General features: G+C 36.7%; 1 long non-coding RNA gene across 1 annotated transcript in view; it reads left to right on the plus strand.

Annotated features, from left to right (window-relative positions):
* The window catches only part of LOC309609926, an 89,642-nt gene extending 63,322 nt beyond the window's left edge, over positions 1-26,320 (plus strand). The window contains exon 2 of the long non-coding RNA XR_014233662.1: positions 25,094-26,320. This is a non-coding gene — a long non-coding RNA (uncharacterized lncRNA). The remainder of the gene's footprint in view (positions 1-25,093) is intronic.
* Positions 26,321-27,522: the final 1,202 nt, after the last annotated feature.

Consider the following 27,522-nt stretch of genomic DNA (forward strand, 5'->3'; position numbering starts at 1 on the left):
ATATTCTGAATCCCTTCACTTCCAAAGACCACTGCTGTCAAGAAGGGAAGTTAATCTGGGTAGACCATTTGACATTGCAAAGTTTGTTTGTGGGTTAGAATGGGCTCCAGTGATGTATTTCTCCAGGTTTTAGTCAAATCTGATAGTTCAACACACCCTTTCCTGACTAGTTGTGGTGTCATATCCTCTGATAAAATTTCCAGAGCGCAGGGTTGACATTCTGATTTCCTCAAACCCTCCATTTCTCTGCCCCAACTCACCACACAAACCTTCAGGATTATGGTAGTTCCTGACATCTCATCTCCTGGTTTTTCAAATGTAAATATATTCTCCCTTCTTCCTTCCAATGACAAATTTGTGCTCATTTTGTGTCAGTCAACACTCCTTTGAATAATAATTAATACTACTTAGCACTTCTCACATTAGGGTAGAACATACATTTAAAAAAAATAATTTATTTTTGGCTGTGTTGGGTCTTTGTTGCTGTGTGTGGGCTTCCTCTAGTTGCGGCGAACGGGGACTACTCTTCGTTGCAGTGCATGGGCTTCTCATTGTGGTGGCTTCTCTTGTTGCAGAGCATGGGCTCTAGGGTGTGCGGGCTTCAGTAGTTGCGGCATGCAGGCTCAGTAGTTGTGGCTCATGGGCACTAGAGTGCAGGCTCAGTAGTTGTGCCGCATGGGCTTAGCTGCTCCACAGCATGTGGGGTCTTCCCGTACTAAGGCTTGAACCCGTGTCCCCTGCAGTGGCAGGCGGATTCTTAGCCACTGTGCCACCAGGGAAGTCCCAGAACATACATTTTTATTGAAGGAAGTACATATCAAAAGGAGGTCCTTTCTGTTTGCACTTTTATTTTGCCTTAAATTTGTTTTGTTTTTAGTTTAACTAGGCTCACAGGATCCTAATCACTTTATTCTTGCCAGTATTAAAGACTTAAGTACTAAAATAGAAGTTAATTCGAGTACATAGAAATTGCTCAATCAGAAATTCGTAGTATCTTATAAAACTGTGTTGTATTATCAAGTCCAAAGTGCATTCTCAGTCTGTCTACTTTATGTCCCACTGTTATCCTGGTTTTTACCAAATCACTTCCCATCTGTACTATAATAACTTCCTAATTGATTATTTTGCTACCTTTCTTGCATCCCTGTAACCAATGCATTTGTCCTGCAGTGTGGACAATGTGATCTCTTTTTTTTTTTTTAACATCTTTATTGGAGTATAATTTCTTTACATTGTTGTGTTAGTTTCTGCTGTGTGACAAAGTGAGTCAGCTGTACGTATACATATATCCCCATATCCCCTCCCTCTTGTGTCTCCCTCCCACCCTCCCTATCCCACCCCTCTAGGTGGTCACAAAGCACCGAGCTGGTCTTCCTGTGCTATGTGGCTGCTTCCCACTAGCTATCTATTTTACATTTGGTAGTGTGTATATGTCAATGCCACTCTCTCACTTCGTCCCAGCTTACCCTTCCCCCTCCCCATGTCCTCAAGTCCATTCTCTACATCTGTGTCTTTATTCCTGTCCTGTCCCTAGGTTCTTCAAAGCCATTTTTTTTTTTCAGATTCCATACATGTGTTAGCGTACGGTATTTGTTTTTCTCTTTCTGACTGGCTTCACTCTGTATGCCAGACTCTAGGTCCATCCACCTCCCTACAAATAACTCAATTTTGTTTCTTTTTATGGCTGAGTAATATTCCATTGTATATATGTGCCACATCTTCTTTATCCATTCATCTGTCGATGGACACTTAGGTTGCTTCCATGTCCTGGCTATTGTAAATAGTGCTGCAATGAACATTGTGGTACATGACTCTTTTTGAATTATGGTTTTCTCAGGGTATATGCCCAGTAGTGGGATTGCTGGGTCATATGGTAATTCTATTTTTAGTTTTTTAAGCAACCTCCATACTGTTCTCCATAGTGGCTGTATCAATTTACATTCCCACCAGCAGTGCAAGAGGGTTCCCTTTTCTCCACACCCTCTCCAACATTTATTGTTTGTAGATTTTTTGATGATGGCCATTCTGACTGGTGTGAGGTGATAGCTCATGGTAGTTTTGATTTGCATTTCTCCAATGATTAGTGATGTTGAGCGTCCTTTCATGTGTTTGTTGGCAATCTGTATATCTTCTTTGGAGAAATGTCTATTTAGGTCTTCTGCCCATTTTTGGATTGGGTTGTTTGTTTTTTGATATTGAGCTACATGAGCTGCTTGTGAATTTTGGAGATTAATCCTTCTCCAGTTGATTCATTTACAAATATTTTCTCCCTTTCTGAGGGTTGTCTTTTGGTCTTGTTTATGGTTTCCTTTGCTGTGCAAAAGCTTTTAAGTTTCATTAGGTCCCATTTGTTTATTTTTGTTTTTATTGCCATTTCTCTAGGAGGTGGGTCAAAAAGGATCTTGCTGTGATTTATGTTATAGAGTGTTCTGCCTATGTTTTCCTCTAAGAGTTTGATAGTGTCTGGCCTTATATTTAGGTCTTCAATCCATTTTGAGTTTATTTTTGTGCATGGTGTTAGGGAGTGTTCTAATTTCATTCTTTTACATGTAGCTGTCCAGTTTTCCCAGCACCACTTATTGAAGAGACTGTCTTTTCTCCATTGTATATCCTTGCCTCCTTTGTCATAGATTAGTTGACCATAGGTGTATAGGTTTATCTCTGGGCTTTCTATCCTGTTCCATTGATCTGTATTTCTGTTTTTGTGCCAGTACTATATTGTCTTGATTACTGTAGCTTTGTAGTATAGTCTGAAGTCAGGGAGCCTGATTCTTCCAGCTCCTTTTTTTTCCCTCAAGATTGCTTTGGCTATTCGGGGTCTTTGTGTTTCCATACAAATTGTAAAATTTTCTCTTCTAGCTCTGTGAAAGATGCCACTGGTCATGTGATAGGGATTGCATTGAGTCTGTAGATTGCTTTGTGTAGTATAGTTATTTTCACAATGTTGATTCTTCTAATCCAAGAACATGGTATATCTCTCCGTCTATTTGTATCATCTTTAATTTCTTTCATCAGTGTCTTATAGTTTTCTGCATACAGGTCTTTTGTCTCCTTAGGTAGCTTTATTCCTAGATATTTTATTCTCTTTGTTGCAGTGGTAAATGGGAGTGTTTCCTTAATTTCTCTTTCAGATTTTTCATCATTGGTGTATAGGAATGCAAGAGATTTCTGTGCATTAATTTTGTATCCTGCTACTTTACCAAATTCATTGTTTATCTCTAGTAATTTTCTGGTAGCATCTTTAGGATTCTTTATATATAGTATCATGTCATCTGCAAACAGTGACAGTTTTACTTCTTCTTTTCCAATTTGGATTCAACAGTGTGATCTTTTAAAGGTAAGAGTGGTGATTAAAGGTCAAAACCGTTTCATAATTATCCACTGCCCTTAGAATAAAACCCTAACTTCTCAGTAACCATGACCTACAAAGCCCTCTATGACTTTGGCCCTGCCTCTTATCTCGGACCTCCTTTCTTATCTCCCCTTGCTTGTTGCTTTTCAGCCACACTGGCTGCCCTGCAGTTCTTGCTTTGGGCTTTTGTACAAGGTGTTTCCCTTGCCTGGACTATTTTTGTCTAGATTTCTCATTGCTAGGTCTTGTCATGTGAGTATCACTGCCCCAGGGAAGCCCTCTCTTACCCTTTCCGCTTACTCTGACATTACCTTATTTTATTTTCTCCATATCACAATCACTATCTGAAATTATTTATTTATTTATTGTCCATCTCCTCTACAGAATGTAAACTCAGTTAATACTAAGACACTGTCTACAAAGTGAGAGAGTGGTAGTGTATATATGGACATATAAACACTACCAAATGTAAAATAGATAGCTAGTGGGAAGCAGTTGCATAGCACAGGGAGATCAGCTCGGTGCTTTGTGACCAGCTAGAAGGGTGAGATAGGGAGGGTGGGAGGGAGGGAGACGCAAGAGGGAAGAGATATGGGGATATATGTATATGTATAACTGATTCACTTTGTTATAAAGCAGAAACTAACACACCATTGTAAAGCAATTATAGTCCAATAAAAACATTAAAAAAAAAAGATATAAAGGGCATGCCATCATTCTACTGCAGTCAATTTTGTTATTGAAAGAATTTAGAAATGCACATTATCTGTGAACTTCCTTGATTTTTCTAATACTGAGTATAACTCACAAGGCGTACCTATGGGCCACTAGTTGGCAAACCTTGGCTTATATCCCGTCAGTTAATGAGAAAGATAAGAACACTAAGGTACTCATTGTCATCCCAAATTGAATCCACAGTTTGGAAACTAGAGGCAAAGAGGAACATGGAAGGTGCAAAAGGAGACACAATCACTTTCTTATTTCACTATGTTAGCATGATTTGATATTTTATTGAACTGTCTGCAATTAAATTAAAATCTCAGAGAATGTGTTTTCTTAAAAAAATAAATGATTAATACCTGGAAAAAAAAAAAGACACTGTCTACTTTATTATGTGCTGGCACCTTATTACCTTCTCTAATATGTACTCATTGACTGTTTTTGTTGAATGCATCGTATCAACTAGAAAAAAAAAGTACCACTTTCTCAATAGTTACAGAATGATGTTTCCCAATCAGACAGCCAATTAATGGAGCAGATGTGGAAAATTGGTTTTGAATTAGTTTTATATAAATATTTTGGAAATAATTTTACTTCAATGCTTGGGCAGACTTTCATATATGTAAGTTTTAAAATTTTGAAATAAGCATTAACTTTAAGAACAGTTGGAAGTACAGTCCCAGAATTTTTTTTTTTTTTTCTGAATCATTTGGTAATATGCTGCTCACTCCTGAATACTTTCATGTGTATTTCTTACTGACAAGGATATTCTCCTACATAACCAAATTTAACCACCAAATCAGGAAATTTACATTTATACATTGCTTTGGTATATTCCTCAGAATTCATTCAAGTTTCATCCATTGTACCAATAATGCCACTTATAGAAGAAGGATCCATTAGAATCACTTGTTGCATTTAGCTGTCATCTCCCTTTAGCTTCCTTCACTTTGGAACAGTTCTTTAGTCTTGACTCTCACAATCTGGACACTTTTGAAAATAAAAGGCCAATTATTTTGAAGATAATTGAATTTTGAATGATCCCTTCATTTGGGTTGTCCTGATATTTCCTCAAGATTAGACTCAATTGTGAGTCTGTCAGGAACATGCCAGAGGTGATGCTAAGTTCTTTTCGTTGCATCTTATTACATGGCGTATGATTTTGATTTGTCCTATTGCTCATGATTGATTTTTTGATTAAGGTGGTGTCCACCAGACTTTTCCCACTGTAAAGTTACTGTTTTCTCTTTGTAGTAAGTATTTTGTGGGGAGGTACTTGAAGACAATATAAAATATCTCTTTCCTCACCAAACTATCAATTTATCTATTTATTTAAATATGATTGTTTCCCACTTTATTCAGTGGATTATACCCCATTACTGTCTTTAGTTGATGTGATCCTCAGGTTGCTCTCTGTTTAACCACTAGAGTTTGTTGAAGCTGGTTTCCATGTCCTTTTGACATATCTCCATCATTCTTTGTGCACATCCTTGGTCTCTGGCATAATAAGATGTTCCAGGGTCATCTTGTTCTTTCCCTGTTTCAATCATGTCTATAGTCAGCCATTTCTCCAAGGAGCCTTAATTTCTTTTAGCTGAGAATGGCAATTAAAAGCCAAGATCTGGACACTAGGTGTATTCATGGTTATTGAGGTATCATTGTTTCCAGGCCCTCTCAGTGGGCAGATCTAGGGAGTAAAACTATAGATAATACACATATTTACATCTGTAATTCTGTGTGTATGTATATGTGTATATATAGCTCTATATGTATCAGTCTGTCAGGATTTATAAATTCACACAGTTCATCCAATGCAGTCTTCCCTAACCATATCCTAATCTGCTCCATTGGGTTAGTTTATACACATGATGACTTTGTCAGCCTACATGTACCCCAAGTCTAGTCTGGCCTTTGCAAATTAAAAAAAAAAAATTCCATCCATGATGGGTATTACATTTATTGTCCAAGAAAAGCTGTGGTGGATGGGACATTTGGGGGCAAGACATAAGAAAAAAGATTGAAAAATGTATACTAAGTATTAGATGAGTGTGTAGTAACAGGTTTTCACAACTATCATACTCTTTTTTTAAAAAATTCATAAGAAAGTAACACCCTTTCCCCATCTCCTCCATCTGGATTCAGGGAATCACTACTTATGCTTTTTCTGCCTTTTTAGTTAAGGTAAGTTTCTTGATGTTCTTCAAGTTTGTACCAATTTGTTTCCTTATTATATCTATCTGTCTATATCTATCTATCATATACTTATATGATATTGAGGTAGTTGTATAAAAATAGGATCAACTTATGATCTGGGAATAGATGAAATGAGATGTTTAGCAATTTCAGGTTTCCTCAGTAAAAACCAATGCCAAATCATCTAACACCTGGTAAATACTGAGTGACTCAGAGGGAGAACAGTGAGTATTCAGGCTGTCAGAAATGAGGTGCCCAGAAAAGTGAGAATAACAACTCAGCCTGATGATTGGGTTTCTATTTCAAATACAACCTTAGTGTTTTCCTAAACCAATGTGAGTGCAAAGTGGCCATGAAATATTAAAGCCCACTTTTATATCAGTAAAAATGGGAAGCTATGGTAATTATGAGAAAAAAAGGACCAGCATTGGGATGAGAAAAGCTGGTACAGGGAGAGAGCTAGAAGTGCTAGGCTGGTTCCCCTGGTGGAGTGGAGGAAAATTCCTGTCTTGAAGGCAAGGTAAAAACAAAACACCTTGCCAATTAAGTAACCATTCTGAAGTTTAGTCTTGAGCAAGATTCCAGGTTGGTCTGCTGAAATGATTCAGGTCAGTAATTAAAGTCAAAACATTGTACCTGTTATCCTTAATAATATATTCCTTATGAGACCCAGATCTAAATGCTCACCCTTTTCTTGTCTTTTGCTCTACAACTCTCCAGAAATATCTGAAAAAGCAGTTGCCTTTCCTGTTCCAGTAGGAAAGAAAGCTAGTGGGGAGAAAGAGTATTTGCACTGAAGTCAGTTTTTGCTTAATTTTCAGTCTCATTTCAAAGAAAGGCACAAAAAGATTTCTATAGAAGAGACACATAAACTACCTTAAGGTTACTGAATGGTTTAATTGATTCACTGTTATTTCATTTTAATGGTTTCATTTGTGATACAGATCATTAGTTTTCTATTAGTTTTTTAAAAATTACAGTCATATTGCTTAAAAAAGTAATGCTGTTTAACTAATGTTCTACAACATAAGGGGAATTGGTTTATTCTGGCTTTTGATGTCTCTGGAAAGATTAATTTTGGTAAAACTGTTTTATCTCTTAACAGTACTATGGCTTGAAAAAATAGAGAAACCTGATGGGAACAAATCTATCTTGGCTCTAAGCTTAATTTTGTTATCATGAAAAAGAAGAAGATTCAGTTCAAATTCTTTGCTTTTTCAAGTATTTTTTTCTTGCTCAAATACGGTTATAAATACAGTAAATGGCCATTATTTAGAGTTCAGGGTTTTTTTCCTCCTTGATTATACGAAGGTGGAGCAAAGGTAAAATTCAAATGTTGTTGAGGCCAATAACTGCATTGATTCTTCTTTGCCACTAGATGTCCCTGTATAGATGCTCCTTCTACCTGAGAGGCTTTCTTAAAAAGATACCAACAAAATCAGACAGACGTTTGCTACTCCTAAGGCTCTTTTCCCTTCTCTAATTTAGCACCCTGGTTATGACCACATGCTTTCTCCTTCTTTCTGGAGTATTAATTCCAGAGGACTGGACAGGACTTGAACTAAACAAAAAGTGAGTAAAATTAGGCTTAGGCATTGGTCCAAATATGTATATCTACTAACTACTCATCCTAGAAAATGTGAGAATCCTTACAGATATAATTTAGATGTATAGAAAACTTTCAAGTAAGCACGCTAAAATGAGGAGGGGCTTGGATTTGCATTGGATAATCAGTGGCAGATAATTTAAAACTACGTTTGGTAGTAAAATATATTTGTATTTTTATTTTGAATATGGTATTCTGGGAGTCAATAATGGACATACAGATAATATTACTCCTCAAGGATTGGAGTTTTTGAGATTTATTATACAGCTTCTTATCTCATAACTCGTCTGTTTTCCATACTTGACAAAGATTAACCATGTCAGCTACCAGAATAATGTGATAGGATAGGCAAACTTGAGCTCATTTCTTTGTAAGTTTGTCTAATTTTTAGTTCTAAGTTTATCTGCAAAGGAGGAGGTAACTGAATGTTTGATACAAAACATTCACAGAAATAGAACAAAAAATACTAAAAATTTGTATGGAATCATAAAAGATCTTGAATAGCTAAAGCAATCTTGAGAAGGAAGAACAAAGCTAGAGGTACCATGCTTCCTTATTTCAAACTGTATTACAAAGCTATAGTAATTAAAACAGTATGGTGTTAGCATAAAAGACACATAGGTTGGTGGAATAGAATAGAGAGCCCAGAAATAAACCAGTCATGTGTGGTCAATTAAATTACAATAAAGGAACCAAGAATATACGATGAGAAAAGACAGTTTCTTCAAGAAATGGTGTTGGGAAAATTGGGCAGACACATACAAAATAAACGAGACTACTATCTTACGCCATACACAAAAATTAACTCAAAATGGATTAAAGACGAATGTAAGACCTAAAACCATAAAACACCTAGAAGAATGCATAGGCAGGAAGCCCTTGGTGATGATTTTTTTGGATCTGACTTCAAACTCAAAGGCAACAAAAGCAAAAATAAACAAGTGGATGACATCAAACAAAAAAATTTCTGCACAGCAAAGGAGACCATCAACAAAATGAAAAGGCCACCTACTGAATGGGAGAAAATGTTTTCAGAAGTGGGAGAAAATATTCTCATATATCCAAGGGGTTAATATCCAAAATTTATAAAGAAGGCAATCGCCTCAATAGCCAAAACAAAACAAAACAAACCCAATCTGATTGAAAAATAGGTAGAGGATCTGAATAGACATTTTTCCAAAGAGCACATTCAGCTGGCCTACAAGTAGATGAAAAGATGCTCAACATCACTAATCATCAGGGAAATGCAAATCAAAAGCACAATGAGATATTACCTCACACCTATTAGAATGGCTGTTATCAAAAAGACAAGAAATAAAGTGTTGGCAAGAATATGGAGAAAAGGGAAAAAAATCCTGTGCAATGTTCGTGAAATGTAAATTGGTATAGGCATTATGGAAAACAGTACAGAGGTCCCTCAAAAAATTGAAAATGGAACTACCATATGACCTGGCAGTTCCACTTCTAGTACTTATCCAAAGAAAACAAAAACACTGCTTTGAGAAGATATATGCACCCGCATGTTCATCACGGCATTATTTACGACAGACAAGATATGGAAACAATCTGAGTGTCCATTGATGGATGAATGCATAAAGAAGATAAGGTATATATGTGTGTGTGTTTTATATATTTGTGATATATGTATATACACACACATGCCATTTGCAACAACATGGATGGACTTTGAAGGCATTACACTAAGTAAAATAAGTGAGACAGAGAAAGATGTATAATGTTATATGTCAATTATACATCAATAAAATGATATCTTTTGCTCGGGTTGTATAGAGTCATAAGACTAGTTTGAAATAATGAAATTTCTTGTTATACTCTCTGTTTTAAATTATCAGAATCATTCAATAACTTTTTGGTAGTAAAATACAGTGTTAATAATCTTCCTATTTAAAACCTGAATTTTATTAAAAGCTTTTTGTGAAAAAATTATTCATTAGAACCAACAGATAATTTCAAAAGGATTAGATTCTGCATTTAAAATACTATGGTATTCATTTATTGATTGAATATATTCTACTCAATTTTGTGTGCTTAAGTAACATTTTCTCTTATATTTCATGACATGTTACTTATTATAACCCAATATAGGAATAATATAGGGAAATAAAAAAAAAATAGTGCCAAATAACCAAAATTAACTTTTTTTTTTTTTTTTAATAAAGCATCTGTGTTTGGGGGGTTGTTTTTATGCAAAATTTTTTCTCAGTGTTGAAGAAAAAGACACAAGTGGATACCCAGTCTTCGGTTTCTCTCAATGCAAAGTGATCTTTGAGAAATGGTGATATTTGGGCAAGTTTGAAGAATGGGCATAAGTGCGGGAGATGGGCAAAGGCCACTGTCTCTTAAAAAAAATTTTTTTACAACCTGAAAGCTGGAGAATTTGGTAATACTGGGCAGAATTCTTGAAAATATCCCGGAATGGAGTTTGCAAGCCCTTTGGAGAAGGAAAAAGTGATCATTAAAAATAACCATGTGGCATCTTAACCAAGTTGGATAAGAGTTGAGGAGGATATGGAGAAATAAGAACCCTCATACGCAGCTGGTAGGAATGTAAAGTGTTGCAGCCAATTTGGAAAACAGTCTGGCAATTCCTCAAATGATTAAGCATGGAGTTGCCACTGACTCAGCAAATGGTTATATGCCCAAGATAAATGAAAACGTACATCCACACAAAGATTTGTACCCAAATGTTTATAGCTGTGTTAATCATAATAGCCAAAAGGTGGTTACAACCCAGCATCTATCAGTTGGATAGATGGATAATGGATAAAATGGATAAAATGTGGTATATCCCTACAATGGAATATTGTTCAACCATAAAAGGAATGAAGTCCTGATACATGATACAACATGAATGAGCCTAGAAAACAGTACATTAAGTGAAAGAAACCAGCCATAAAAGACCACATACTATATAATTCCATTCACATGAAAGTCCAGAACAGAAAGCGTATTAATGGTTGCTTAGGACTGGAGGAGATGGGCAGAGAGTAGGGTGATAGTTAAAGGGTACAGGGTTTCTTTTGAGGTGACAAAAAGGTTCTAAATAGACTGTGGTGATGCTTGCACAACTCTGAATGTACTAAAAACCAGTTAATTGTACACTTTAAATGAATGAATTGCATGTTATGTGAATTATGTCTCAATAAGTTAAGAAAAAAGAAAAGAAGGAAGTGAAATACTGATACATGCTACAACATGGATGAATCTTGAAAACATTAGGCTGAGTGAAAGAGGCCTGTCCCTCAGGGGAGCCCAAAGGTATTTATTGTTCTCCCAGATGCAGTCTGCCAATCAGAAATCACTTCTACCATAAGCAGAGTTGCCTGGTAAGGTATGTAACTTGTCAGCTTTTATTGGGTTACCAAGGGGACAGAGCTAGAAAGTTAACTAAAGGGCAAATTCTCATATAGAAGGTGGAAAGGTATTGCTCCCTTTGCCCTCAGGTATGTACTGAACTCCTTACTCATTTATTACCTATTCGGATTCTATTCATCTTGGCTTAAGTGATTTCCTTCTTATCTTTGGAAGAATCAGTATTATTTATGCCAGAAAGGCATTTTGATTGTTGTTGCTTTTTCTATCCATCAACTCTACCCATCATCTTCTTTCAGGTAATTGGAAAACCAATTGTAAGGATAAAGATCACCAGTGATGAGGAGTTAACAAAGTCAGGACATTTTAGGCATTGCCAGAGCATAGATTTTTCTCTATTAGTATTAGAGAGAGCACCTTCTGTGCAATTAAAATGATTGGAGGTAGATATATCTGACCAAAGATGACCTGAGATGCAAAGTTCCCAAATAGTGACAGGATTTTGAAATGATGACAACAGCTGACATTCCCAATGTAACTGACCTACGTTTTGTGGAAATGTGCCTGATGTACACATATTGGTCTTTTTACCCTCTCATACGAAGTTACGTTCTAAACATATTTTCCTTGAGTGGTTTTCTTCTGTGAAATGAAACAGAGATACAGTGTATGATGTAGCTAAATCAATTATTCAACCAAGGTCCAGTGAACAGCCAATTAGTGATTTATTTGCAAGTTAGCATCTTTAGGCAGGGGAGTGTCAATCTAAAGGTTGTTTGATGCCTGTTGTTTTTGTTGAGGGTTAACAGCAGTTCAAATTTATCTTGTCAAGCCTAGCAAAATGGTAAATTAGGTTTATGTTGATTCTGTTGATTCGCAATGCATGTTTTTTGAAAACAGAAAGTCCACCGATACTCACAGAAAGCAATGACTGTCAAATTATTCTAGCCAAATGTGTTCCTCAAATGAAATCTAACGTGGAAGCCAATATGTAAAACAAAATGGAGTTGCTTAGTTTGAAATGGCGAAAGGATAATGGGGTCTGGTGTTCTGCAGCAAACTGCTAAAAATCTTCCTTAATACCTGAGGCACGCTTTGATCCAAAGCATCTGCAGATCCAAAGGTTGTAGAGAACAGGAATATCTCTTGTATAATGCACAGGATATTAGTTGGAGTTCTAGACTCATCGTCACAATTAATTAGCTGGGTAATTCTAGATAAGCCTCTCTATCCCTCTGGGTCTTCGTTTTCCCTGTGTGGAAAATGGAGGGGGGTAGAATAAAATGATTTTCAAGGTTCTTCCAACATAGATATCTTTAGATCAGGACCTAGTCCCCTTAATGAAGACAGGCACACAGAATATTAGGTTGAGGCTAGAACTTGGCTAAAGGCATATCACAAAATTTAATTTTAATTCATTGATCAATATACAAAGATTTAGAAGATGATTTTTTAATTTATTCAGTTTTTAAGCTCTAGAGCTATAAGACTCTATTAAATATAAACCAGTACCAGCTTTCATATTTAAGAACCCTGTTTAATCTGCTTCTATCTGTGGGAATTAATCGACAGCATATTTCTGGTGTATGATATTTACCTTATTTGATCCTCACTGAGTTTTAAATTTTATATCACAGGCTATAAACAGAGGAAGAAAGTCACATTTTTTAATTATTTTTGAATGACTTTTCATTTATGCTAACTGCCCTGCTTTTTTTTTTTTTTTTTGATACAATGCAGTGCTCTAAGCATCACTGGGACAAGTGCATGCAATGTCAGAGCCCAGGAAAGACGCTTTTTTGGATGAAGTTTTCCACCCTGGCTTCACTGAGGTTGCATAGGGAAATGTTCCGGCGGCCCACCAAAGCAAAGCACACATGGGTGTGTGTGGGTCTGGGTAGTAGCCTGGACACCCACCTGGACCACAGGTAGTTCTTCCTCATTATTGCTGTACTGTGTTGTGCAGTGTCCTGGTGTTCAGGTGAGTGACATGGAGCTATGAGGGTGTTTTTGCTACTTACAGCATTGAAACAGACAATACTCTTTTTCAGAACACTTAAACACTTTCTTTAAAAATCCCTCTTTTGTTTCTCTGGGGCCAGCAATGTTCTAGATCTTGGCCTGTGGTGCTGGGTGTTACATGGATGTTTACTTAGCGATAATTCATTGTGTCTTACATTTATGCTTTGTGACTTTACTTTGTGTTAGACTCCATTAACACTAATTAAGAAAAAAGAGTCACAATAATATCAACTCAGTGCTAAAATCAATGTGACAAATATCTTCTTTTCTGATGTCCAGCTCCCAATCTTCATGTCCCTTTGATGGAGGGTCTTTACTCTGGTTCTTAGACTCTTTCAACAATTTTGCATCTTGTCCTAGTTCCTCATTTAAAAAACTCTCAATTGAAACCTTTATTTTAATACCTGTACATTCATTTTAACTACAACGTAGTGAATATTAGTGCCAGATATCAGCCTCTTACTTACATCGTTTCGGGAAATCTTCCTACAAACTCAAAAAGGTTAAGAATTGTTACTTTCATTTTCCAAATGAAGGCTGTAGGAATCAAGTAACCTGCTCAAAGTTGCAGAACAAATAAATGGCTGTGCTAAGATTTGAACCCAAAGTTCTCTGATCCCAAAGCCCATGCTTTTACCCATAAGACCATTTTTAGTCTCAGAACAAGGATTCAAGTCTGGTGAACAAAGTCAGCTTGAAACCAGAGGAAATTCTCTGGGAGGTTTATGGCTCTCTTGGTGGACAGAACTGAGCCTGTCCTAAACCAAACAAAGTAAAAGAGTGAAAAAGGAGAAGAGGTTGTCCTCAGAAACTTACTCAGCCATTGTGGTCTGCCGGACACCATTTTATCCTGCAAAATAAATTGTTAGTTGTCTCAGGACTAAGACGATCTATTTATGAACTTGAGAAGGGTGCATCATTTAGGGCTCTGACATGGAACCAGGCAGTAATTGCCTATTAGGCCAATTTAGGGAAACAGAACTTGAGCTCCTGAAGAACCAGGTATCTGGTCTAGCGAGAGCAGCGTAGTGAACGATGGAGCTGGGGTGTTCTAAGTGACTAAGTTCTGTTTTGCAGAATTTTCTTTGTGGTGCTAGAGCATTAGGATCTCACAGTACTGAGGCCCAAGGGTGGTTTAATTCTACTCCTTGTTGAATAAAATGTGTGAGGTGCTGGTGAGTGTGATAACAGTGTCCATGTTTGGGAACCAGAGTGTCATGTGTTGCTTTGCATCAGATTCTTGGTAAACTCAACCCATTGAATTTAAAATGTATCCTGAAAGTATTTTGTGTACAATGTGACTTCCAATTTTCCTTATTATAAACATAGTAAAGGGACTTCCCTGGCAGTCTAGTGGTTAAGACTCCGTGCTTCCATTGGTGGGGGCACGGATTCGATCCCTTGTCGGGGAACTAAGATCCTGCATGCCGCGCGGTGCAGCCAAAAAAAAAAAAAAAAAAAACAAAAAACAAATCCACTGTAGATAATTGGAAAACTAAAAGAAGATAGTAGAAGATAGTATAATTATCTATAACTCTACTATTTTAGATCTGCGTTGCTAATAACCTTTTTCATCTTAATCTTTTTTTGATATAGCTGAGCTCAGAGTATGTAAACAATTTCATTGTCTTTTGTTTCAGTTAACTTTAAGACCTCCTCCTTGTTGTTATGAAGTTCCTTTTATATATATTTATATATATTTTAATATTTATATGATTCATCATGTGGCTAAATCACAGTTTACTTAAACATAACCTCATTATTGGATCATTAGTTGTTTTTTTTTCTCTGTGCTATTAAGGCTACAATAAATATATTTCTGTATAAAACTTTTTTGGGGAGGTTATTTTGACATGTTTCTTAGGTAAAGTTCACAAGAGTAGAATTACTGGGTCAAAGGGCAAATACAAATTTTTAATGCTATTTCTCAAGAAATGGCAGAAATAGATTGTAATAGACAGGAATCAAAAGTAATTTTCTTAAGAGCAAGTGGTTAGAATATAAACTATGTTGTCATTTGTTCCCTTTTTATGTTTCCTTTTTAAAATAAAGAGACTCAAAATTAATGGAACAGTGTGAAATAAGTTTACTTATTTTTAGAGTGCTCATTTTGAAAGAACTCAAATTTTATCACATTAATTCACACCATTCTTTGAAGTAGGTGGCAAGATTATTATATCATAATTGAAAAAAATGGAGCTAATGCTTTTTTTCAAATTCACTCAGCCAGGGTCTGACAGAACCCCAAATAGAGTCTATCTTTTTCAAAAAAATCTTACCTGCTGTGTATTTGTGACCTTAATATAACTTCTACAGAAAACGATACATCAAAGGGAAAAATTATAGGTGCCACGAATACTTATTTCCCTGAATAGAATTTCAGCAAAGAAGAAAAGGACTAAAAGAGAATAAAGATGAAATTTCCTCATTTTAAAGTGTCCTAAAGAATTCATGTAGAGAATGTATTAGCACATGTTGTTTTTCCTCCTTGGATACATTTAAGCATTTAAAAAATGGATATTATTCATCAGTGATGCCAGACTTTCTACTTGTTTTCCTCCTTCCACATTTCCCCCTTCAATTCTAGATGGATAAGTGTGTGTGTTTCTTTATTTACAAGTATGTAAAGATTTTTCCAAATCTACATTCAACAAACATTTATTTTAAAAAGCTTTTCTTATTTTTTTTAATTATGGAGGAAAAAACACAGTCTTATATTATAAAAAGACCACAAAGATATTAAAACTAACAATATCAGCTTCATTGGTTTGTTGTGAGGATTAAATGTGTGGGACTGAGCCCAATGCTGTGTTATCTCATAGAAGAGCACTAAATATTAGCTATTGGGGATATTAGACTTGCACATTGGTATATCAGAAAACCAAAGATGTGGGGAAGTCTAGAGAGCAGCGATGGAGTTGCCAAAGTGAGTGGTTTTGTGGTCCAGATTGGGAACCTAGAGAATGGTTGGAAATGTTAGCAGAGAGGTAAGGTTGGGCATCTTTAGTTAGGAGTGGAATGAAGGGTGGATGAAAGGGGTCTTTTGAAGTATTCAAAGTCTATTCAAAGAACTTGATAACAGAAAACTTCTCCCAGGGAGCCTATAGTTATCAGCAAAGCTCTGCTGAGGAGAGTTGGCTCATATACAGTTGATCATTTTATTATTTCTCTCTGAAATGTAAATAAACAATTAACACACTCTTTTACATATATATTTCATGGCAAAAATGCAACAGAGAAAAGAAAATAAAGTTTTTACTACCATCATTATTAAAGAATAGAAAATACAATAATCCTAAGATTATTTCACCTCACTGATAAAGAATTTGAACTTGGAAATGGTATCTTGACGAATCTTTGAAATTTTCAGAGGGAAAGTATCCTTTTCTTCATAAGATTTTCTACTAGCCATTAAACAGAAAAGATGCCGTTGCACAATGAGGAAAGAAGTCCAACAGCAGAAGAAAATTCATAGGAAAGAATATAAGTTGAGCATGTCTAACCAAAATACCTTGAGAAAACTTTCAGAGCCATGGGCCAAAGATTACAGAAAAGGGCAATGCATTATATCTTGAGTTGATATAAAACTATGCTTCACAGATTATTAGTCTCTCCATGCAAGTGAAAGTAATGTGTGTTGCCATTTTAATCAGAGGCAGTAAATCTCATTGGGTGAAAACTCCTGAGTGAGTTATAGTGGAGATTCACTTAGGGAAGGAAGTTCAGGAAAAAGGACATGATCATTTCAGGAGAGAAAGGCTTAGTTTGTAAAGGATGCAGCAGAGAGGGTATTCTGCCATCTATGATGAAAGAAATTTGAGAGAAGACAGTGTTACGTAAAGGTTGACAAAGGTGATATTATGGAAAATTGAAATCATTTGAAATCGAAACGTTGATTTCTGTATGCACATACCAGCCCATTTGCAGTGATTCTAGACTTCAAAATCCAGCCTGATTAAACAATTCATTTTATAAAGTTAAATTTTTTTTTATAAGTAAAATAGTGCTAATCACCAATGGGGGTGATTTATTAGATATTTTTTAGAACTTTCTCTAAATTTTAACCTGACAAATATTTATTCTTAATAATTTTTATTGCTTTTAATGTAGTATAGTTTTCATATTCTTTGCCTCAGGACAGTTACTTTTCTTTTTAACCAGTTTGCAGGTGAGCTGAATTTGGAATATTAATAGCTAACAAGGGGCAGGATATAAAACCATGCAGGTATGGCTGCTTGTTGAGAAATAAATTTGGAAAAAAATCATGAAAATGTGAAGAAAGATCTTACCTTTGAAAGTAAATATAACTGGGAATGAGCAGAAATGGCTTGATGCAGGTGTGATGGCAGGATGTTCTCTTATTTTTGGATGAAATCAGTTTAGAGCATTTGGCTTTAATCATCTTATAGGCAGAAAAGCCACAGGAAACATTCTGATAAAGCAAAAAGTGTTCAACCATGTTATATTTAAAATATTGAAGCCAGATGGTCTTTTGTTTATACTTAAGATTTGCTTAGAGTTGGTGTCCCTCTAAGAAACACTAATCAAAGGGCTCTGCCATGGACTTTACAGTAAATGCTGTGTGTGTGTGTGTGTGTGTGTCTGGGAATAGAGCAGACAAGACAAATATATAGTCCTAACCCTTACGTAGCTTACTGTATGATCTCATGGAGCAGAAAGACGTTGAACAGCTACAGAGAAAACATCCAGGGTGCAATAAAATGATAAAAGAGGGAGTCTAGTCTACTCTGCAGATGACATTTTGCTGAGGATGAGAACACAGTAGTAATACAATAAAGACTTTTTGATTGGATACCAATAGCATTATTGGAGGTCTAAGGTTTTTGGAAAATTCTTTAATTCATAGTTAAAATTGTTTTTATTGAAGTATAGTTGATTTACAGTGTTCTGTTTCAGGTGTACTGCAGAGTGATTCAGTTATACATATTGGGTTGGCCAGAAAGTTCGTTCGGGTTTCCCATATGGAAAAACCCGAACGAACTTTTTGGCCTCCGTGTGTGTGTGTGTGTGTCTGTATGTATTCTTTTTGAGATTCTTTTCCATTATAGGTTATTACAAGATACTGAGTGTAGTTCCCTGTGCTATACAGTAGGTCCTTGTTTAATTCATAAAGTTTTTACTTGTCAAATTCCATATTTTATCCTAGCTCTCAAGTAACTAGTCTAAGAAAGAATAGGCATCTGCCTCTAACAAAAACTTACAAAATGCTCTATACGTCCCAATTCAAGGAAAATATAACTAACGGAAATAAAGATGGCACCAACTGTGATAACTTTCTTTTTTGACTGCTGCCATATTTTGTTTCATTCACTGTTATTTGGGTCTTGAGAGACGCTGCTGCCCATTGACATGGTTGTTCTGTAGATAATTGTATGTTCTAGGAATTTTGTGAACCTTATTTCCGCCATACAAATCAATTGGTTAATAATTCAAACATATTTGGAATAAGAAAGTTAACCCGCAGGGATCCCAGATTTGTAGCCCATTACATGAATTTAGGTAAGTCTAATCTCAGTGAGGCACAGTTTTCTCATCTGAAAAATAGGCATTTTTCATTATTGCTGTCAGAATTAAATGAGATAACATGTGGAAATTGCCATTACAGTGCCTGGAGCATGAGAGTTTCTCAGCAAGCATTAGGCTTCCCTGGTTGTCTCAATAGCATAGTAAAGTATTTAGCCCATGACAGCTTCACAATAAAGGTCGATTTCTTTTTTCTGAATTTTACTAGTAAAGAGCAGTTATTAGATGAGGCATTCTTTAGGTAATTCCAGAGAAGGAAATAATTACAGAATAGGACAGAAAAAAAAAATCCCAAGACTCACATCCCAAGAGAAAATATTATAAGCAGTAGTAAACAGAGTGTTTGGCATAGTCACTAGGTACCCAGCTTTTATGAAAAGAGTTCACAGTTTTATAGAAGTTGTTGAACAAATTATAGATTAAGTATGTGATATATATATTATAATGGTATACTATGAGCTGGACCTGGTGCTTGACATTCATTGTATATATGTGGCCTATTGATTGTGAATATATTCTCTTTCAAGTATTGTATGTTATTTTTTAAATGAAGTATAGTTGACTTACAATATTTCATTAGTTTCAGGTGTACAGCATAGTGATTCAGGTATTTTATTTTTTTTGCAGATTACATTCCATTATAGGTTATTATAAGATATTGAATATAATTCCCTGTGCTATATGGTAAATCCTTATTGCTTTTCTATTTTATGGATAGTAGTTTGTATCTGTTAATCCCGTACTTCTAATTTGTCCCTACCCCCCACCGTTGGTAACCATAAGTTTGTTTTCTGTCTGTGAGTCTGTTTCTGTTTTGTATATAGATTCATTTTTTAGATTCCACACATAAGTTATATCATATAGTACTTGTCTTTCTCTGAATGTTTCTCTAAGCATAATATTCTCTAGGTCCATCCATGTTGCTGCAATGGCAATAGTTCAGTTTTCTTTTTATGGTTGAGTAATATTCCATTGTGTATATATATCACATCTTCTTAAGTCAATCGCCTGTTGATGGGCACTTGGGTTGTTTCCATGTCTTAGCTATTGTAAATAGTGCTACTATGCAGGACCTGTGCTGCAGGGGGAAGGCAGCACGGCCTGAGGGCTGAGGGGGGCCTTGGAGTGTGGAGTTCCAGAGTTTAGAGTGACCTTCAGTGACTGTAAGGGAAATGACAAGCTACACTATGAAGTTTCAAGCCCATACTTCAAGGTGAACAACGATGGCACCTTAGTCGCCCTGAGAAACATAAATGTGGTGGTCAAGACTCTATTTTTCCATGCCCGGACTACCCATGTGGAAGACATGGCAGAACTTGTGATTGTTGGGGAGAACGACATCCAGGGCTACTTGCAGGCTCCTCCTTGCCCCCATCCCATCCCACAGCCTGTTCTGTGGTTCAGGCCATGGAAGCCAGACACCTGGTGGAGAAGCTAAGACTTTCTGTTTTCTCTGCTCAGGTTCAAGTGAGGAAAGACAGCAGCATTTCCAGTGCAGACCCTTTACTCTCAATAATTCTGTCAGACTGACTCACAAGTCTTCCCAGCCTGTCTGCTCAGACTGTACAGTCTGGTGATTAAAACTTAGAACAATAATTAGACCCTTTATTTTTGAAGCAGATTTGGTTTCCAGACCAGACATCAACATTCATTACAATACAGACTAATAAAAACAAATCCAGGAGATTGGTTCAAGATGGTGGAGTAGAAGGATGTACGCTCACTCCCTCTTTTAAGAGCATGGGAATCACAACTAACTGCTGAACAATCATTGACAGGAAGATACTGGAACTCACCAAAAAACGTACCCCACATCCAAAGACAAAGGAGAAGCTGCAGTGAGATGGTAGGAGGGGCGCAATCATAATAAAATCAAATCCCGTAACGGCTGGCTGGGTGACTCACAAACTGGCAAACAGTTATACCACAGAAGTCCACCCACTGGCGTGAAGGTTCTGAGCCCCATGTCAGGCTTCCCAACCTGCGGGTCTGGCAATGAGAGGAAGAATTCCCAGAGAATCAGACTTTGAAGGCTAGCGGGATGTGATTGCAGGACTTTGACAGTGCTTGGGGAAACAGAGACTCCACTCTTGGAGGGCACACACAAAGTAGTGTGCACGTCAGGACCCAGGGGGAAGGAGCAGTGACCCCATAGGAGGCTGAACCAGACCTACCTGCTAGTGTTGGAGGGTCTCCTGCAGAGGTGGGGGTCGGCTGTGGCTCACCGCAGGGACAAGGTCACTGGCAGCAGAAGTTCTGGGAAGTACTCCTTGGCGTGAGCCCTCCCGGAGTCTGCCATTAGCCCCACCAAAGAGCCTGTAGGCTCCAGGGCTGTGTTGCCTCAGACCAAACAACCAACAGGGAGGGAACTCAGCCCCACCCATCAGCAGACAAGTGTATTAAAGTTTTACTGAGCTCTGCCCACCAGAGCAACACCCAGCTCTACCCACCACCAGTCTCTCCCATCAGGAAGCTTGCACAAGCCTCTAAGATAGCCTCATCTACCAGACAGCAGAAGCAAGAGGAACAACAGTGCTGCAGCCTGTGGAACTAAAACCACATTCACAGAAAGATAGACAAAATGAAAAGGCAGAGGACCAGGTACCAGATGAAGGAACAGGTAAAACCCCAGAAGAACAACTAAATGAAGTGGAGACAGGCAACCTTCCAGAAAAAGAATTCAGAATAATGATAGTGAAGATGATCCAGGACCTTGGAAAAAGAATGGAGACAAAGATCGAGAAGATACAAGAAATGTTTAACAAAGACCTAGAAGAATTAAAGAACAAACAGTGGTGAACACTACAATAACTAAAATGAAAAATAAACTAGAAGGAATCAATAGCAAAATAACTGAGGCAGAAGAACGGATAAGTGACCTGGAAGACAGAATGGTGGAATTCACTGCTGTGGAACAGAATAAAGAAAAAAGAATGAAAAGAAATGAGGATAGCCTAAGAGACCTCTGGGACAAAATTAAATGCACCAACATTCACACTATAGGGGTCCCAGAAGGAGAAGAGAGAGAGAAAGGACCTGAGACAATATTTGAAGAGATTATAGTCGAAAACTTCCCTAACATGGGAAAGGAAATAGCCACCCAAGTCCAGGAAGCACAGAGAGTCCCACGCAGGATAAACCCAAGGAGAAACATGCTGAGACATAGTAATCAAATTGACAAAATTGAAAAACAAAAATTTTTAAAAACAGCAAGGGAAAAAAGACAAATGACATACAATGGAACTCTCATAAGATTAGCAGCTGATTTCTCAGCAGAAACTGTACAAGCCAGAAGGGAGTGGCATGATATATTTAAAGTGATGAAAGGGGAGAACATACAACTAAGATTACTCTACCTGGCAGGTATCCCGTTCAGATTTGATGGAGAAATTAAAAGCTTTACAGACAAGCAAAAGCTAAGAGAATTCAGCACCACCAAACCAGCTCTACAACAAATGCTAAAGGAACTTCTCTATGTGGGAAACACAGGAGAAGAAAAGGACCTACAAAAACAAACCCAAGACAATTAAGAAAAAGATAATAGGAACATACATATTGATAATTACCTTAAATGGGAATAGATTAAATGCTCCAACCACAAGACACAGATTGGCTGAATGGATACAGAAACAAGACCCATCTATATGCTGTCTACAAGAGACCCACTTCAGACCTAGGGACACATACAGACTGAAAGTGAGGGAATGGAAAAAGATTTTCCATGCAAATGGAAATCAGAAGAAAGCTGGAGTAACAATACTCATATCAGCTAAATTAGACTTTAAAATAAAGAATGTTACAAGAGACAAGGAAGAACATTACATAATGAACAAGGGATCAATCCAAGAAGAAGAGATAACAATTGTAAATATATATATGCACCCAATGTAGGAGCACCTCAATACATAAGGCAAGTGCTAACAGCTATAAAAGAGGAAATTGACAGTAACACAGTAATAGTGGGGGACTTTAACACCTCACTTACGCTAATGGACAGATCTTCCAAACAGAAAATTAATAAGGAAACACAAGTTTTAAATGACACAATAGACCAGATAGATTTAATTGATATTTATAGGACATTCCATCCAAAAACAGCAGATTACACTTTCTTCTCAAGTGCGCACAGAACATTCTCCAGGATAGATCACATCTTGGGTCACAAATCAAGCCTCAGTAAATTTAAGAAAATTGAAATCATATCAAGCATCTTTTCTGACCACAACCCTATGAGATTAGAAATCAATTACAGGGAAAAAAAACGTAAAAAACGCAAACACATGGTAGCTAAACAATACATTACTGAATAACCAAGAGATCACTGAAGAAATCAAAGAGGAAATCAAAAAATACCTAGAGGCAAATGACAGTGAAAACACGATGACCCAAAACCTATGGGAGGCAGCAAAAGCAGTTCTAAGGGAAGTTTATAGCAATACAATCCTACCTCAAGAAACAGGAAAAGTCTCAAATAATCAAACCTTACACCTAAAGGAACTAGAAAAAGAAGAACAAACAAAATGCAAAGTTCGTAGAAGGAAAGAACTCATAAAGATCAGAGCAGAAATAAATGAAATAGAAACAAAACAGTTGCAAAAATCAATAAAACTAAAAGCTGGTTCTTTAAGAAGATAAACAAAATTGATCAACCTTTAGCCAAACTGATCAAGAGAAAGAGGGAGATGACTCAAATCAATAAAATTAGAAATGAAAAAGAAGTTACAACGAACACTGCAGAAATACAGTGCATCATAAGAGACTACTACAAGCAACTCTGTGCCAATAAAATGGACAACCTGGAAGAAATGGACAAATTCTTAGAAAGGTATAACCTTCCAAGACTGAACCAGGAAGAAATAGTAAACATGAACAGACCAATCACAAGTAATGAAATTGAAACTATGATTAAAAATCTTCCAACAAACAAAATCCAGGACCAGGTGGCTTCAAAGGTGAATTCTATCAAACATTTAGAGAAGAGCTAACACCCATCCTTCTCAAACTCTTCCAAAAAATTGCAGAGGAAGGAGCACTCCTAAACTCATTCTACGAGGCCACCATCACCCTGATACCAAAACCAAACCAAGATACTACAAAAAAGAAAATTACCAACCAATATCACTGATGAATATAGATGCAAAAAACCTCAACAAAATACTAGCAAACAGAATCCAACAACACATTAAAAGGATCATACACCATGATCAAGTGGGATTAATCTCAGGGATGTAAGGATTCCTCAATATATGCAAATCAATCAATGTGATACACCATATTAACAAATTGAAGAAGAAAAACCATATGATCATCTCAATAGATGCAGAAAAAGCTTTTGACAAAATTCAACACCCATTTATGATAAAAACTCTCCAGAAGCTGGGCATAGAGCGAACCTACCTCAACATAATAAAGGCCATATATGAGAAACCCACAACAAACGTCATTCTCAGTGGTGAAAAACTGAAAACATTTCCTCTAAGATCAGGAACAAGACAAGGATGTCCACTGTCACCACTATTATTCAACATAGTTTTGGAAGTTCTAGCCATGGCAGTCAGAGAAGAAAAAGAAATAAAAGGAATATAAATCAGAAAAGAAGAAGTAAGATTGTCACTGTTTGCAGATGACATGATACTATACATAGAGAATCCTAAAGATGCCACCAGAAAACTACTAGAGCTAATCAATGAATTTGGTAAAGTAGCAGGACATAAAATTAATGCACAGAAATCTCTTGCATTCCTATACACAAACAACGAAAAATCAGAAAGAGAAATTAAGGAAACAATCCCATTCACCATTGCAACAGAAACATAAAATGCCTAGGAATAAACCTACCTCAGGAGGTAAAAGACCTGTACTCAGAAAACTATAAGACACTGGTGAAAGAAATTAAAGATGACACAAACAGATGGAGAGATATACCATATTCTTGGATTGGAAGAATCAATATTGTGAAAATGACTGTACTACCCAAAGCAATCTACAGATTCAATGCAATCCCTATCAAATTACCAGTGACTTTTTTTTTTACAGAACTAGAACAAAAAATCTTAAAGTTTGTATGGAGACACGAAAGACCCTGTATAGCTAAAGCAGTCTTGAGGGAAAAAAAGGGAGCTGGAAGAATCAGACTCACTGACTTCAGACTATACTACAAAGCTACAGTAATCAAGGCAATATGGTACTGGTACAAAAACAGAAATACAGATCAATGGAACAGGATAGAAAGCCCAGAGATAAACCCACAGACCTATGGTCAACTAATCCATGGCAAAGGAGGCAAGCATATACAGTGGAGAATAGACTGTCTCTTCAGTAAGTGGTGCTGGGAAAACTGGACAGCTCCATGTAAAAGAATGAAATTAGAACACTCCCTAACACCATGCACAAAAATAAACTCAAAATGGATTAAAGAGGTAAATGTAAGACCAAACACTTTAAAGCTCTTAGAGGAAAACATAGGAAGAACACTCTTTGATATAAATCACAGCAAGGTCTTTTGTAGATGTAGAGTAATGGAAATAAAAACAAAAATAAACAAATGGGACTTAAGGAAACTTAAAAGCTTTTGCACAGCAAAGGAAACTATAAACAAGATGAAAAGTCAACCCTCAGAATGGGTGAAAATATTTTCAAATGAATCAGTGGACAAAGGATTAATCTCCAAAATATATAAACAGCTCATGCAGCTCAATATTAAAAAAACAAACAACCCAATCAAAAAATGGGCAGAAGACCTAAATCGACATTTCTTCAAAGAAGACATGCAGATGGCCAAGAGGCACATAAAAAGCTGCTCAACATCATTAATTATTAGAGAAATGCAAATCAAAACTTCAGTGAGGTATCACGTTACACCAGTTAGAATTGGCATCATCAGAAAATCTACAAATAACAAATGCTAGAGGGGATGTGGAGAAAAGGGAACCCTCCTATATTGTTGGTGGGAATGTAAATTGATACAGCCACTATGGAGAACAGTAGGGAGGTTCCTTAAAAAATGAAACAGAACTACCATATGACCCAGCAATCCCACTACTGGGCATATACCCAGAGAAAACCATAATTCAAAACGTGTCATGTACCACAATGTTCATTGCAGCACTATTTACAATAGCCTGGTCATGGAAGCAACCTAAATGTCCATCGACAGATGAGTGGGTAAAGTTGTGGTACATATATACAATGGAATATTACTCAGCCATAAAAAGGAATGAAATTGTGTCATTCATAGAGACCTGGATGGACCTAGAGAGTGTCATACAGAGTGAAGTAAGTCAGAAAGAGAAATATACCGTCTATTAACACATATATGTGGAATCTAGAAAAATGGTACAGATGAACCAGTTTACAAGGCAGAAATAGAGACAGTTGTAGAGAACAAATGTATGGACACCAAGGGGGGAAAGCGGGGGGTCGGGGTGGTGGTGGTGGGATGAATTGGGAGATTGGGATTGACATATATACACTAATATGTATAAAATAGATAACTAATAAGAACCTGCTGTATAAAAATAAATAAAATTTAAAATTTTCAAAAAACAAAATAGTGCTGCTATGAACACTGGGGTGCATGCATCGTTTTGAATTAGAGTTTTTGTTTTTTTCCGGATAAATACCCAGGAATGTGATTGCTGGATCATATGGTAGCTCTAATTTTAGTGTTTTTAGGAACCTCCATACTGTTTTCCATAGTGGCTGTACCAATTTATATTCCCACCAGTAGATATTGTATCTTTATTCTGCATTAGAAAGTGTAACTTTCGGTGGATTTTGGAACAGAATTAGGTGGTGCTTAGGAGAACATCAAATTGAATGAACTCAAGGAATGATCATGAAATAATAAACATAGAAATTTCTTGTTTTCTGAAGAATTCTGTACTTTGCAAAGAACTTTCATATAATTAACTTTTTGACTTGGATCAAAAGTTGAATTTTTCACAACAGTCCGTTAAGGTAGGTATCATACAGATTTCTTTTTCTCCTCTCCCTTTCCCTGTCCTCCTCTTTCTTCTCTTTCTCTTTTTTCTTTTTCTTCCTTTTAAGAGAAAAGATAAGATTTTCCCTAGTGTACATACAGGAAACAGAAGAACTGGGGTCTTGGACACAGGTTTTGTAGACCAAGGTCAATGTATCCACTGCTCGCTATGCCTAAGGTCAGCCAGTCACATGCACTCATTCCCTATAGTCCTTCATGAAAGAAGCTGTCTAGTTTTAGTCTCTTTCCACCCTCAGCCATTAATTTTCTTTTGCCTTTGGAACATTCTCCAGGTGGAAAGCATCGAGGATGAAGATGCTTTGGCCATAATGCCCTGTGGTTTAATCAGTAGCCTGTAAATGCTGTAGCAGCAGCAGCTTAGATAACCCTACCCACAGGAGCACTGAACTTTTGTTCCTGTAGTCTTGGCTTGACTTAGAGAGGTGCAGTGAAGGTAGGCTTCTGTTTCTAGGGGAGGAACTTTGACTTAAATCCTTGACTTACTAGACATTTTATGAATCTTAAAATGGTGTCATTTGTAGTAGTCCTCAGCAAGCAATGTTCTCTTCTGGCCATTTAATAATTTGCTCAACAGTTACTTTGTTGCTAATTATGGTCTTGTTGGGACATGAGGAATTTAAAGCGATTTTGTTTTCCTACACCCCTGAAAAGAGAATTCTACATCCAGATTCTTTTTTTTTTTAAAGGGTTTAGAGCATAGCCCACCACTCTCCTGTAAACTGTCCTTGACAGCCCTGATTTCCAAGGTTG

Source organism: Balaenoptera borealis (assembly GCF_965194805.1).
Source record: "Balaenoptera borealis genome assembly, chromosome: 13".
Taxonomy (NCBI): domain Eukaryota; kingdom Metazoa; phylum Chordata; class Mammalia; order Artiodactyla; family Balaenopteridae; genus Balaenoptera; species Balaenoptera borealis.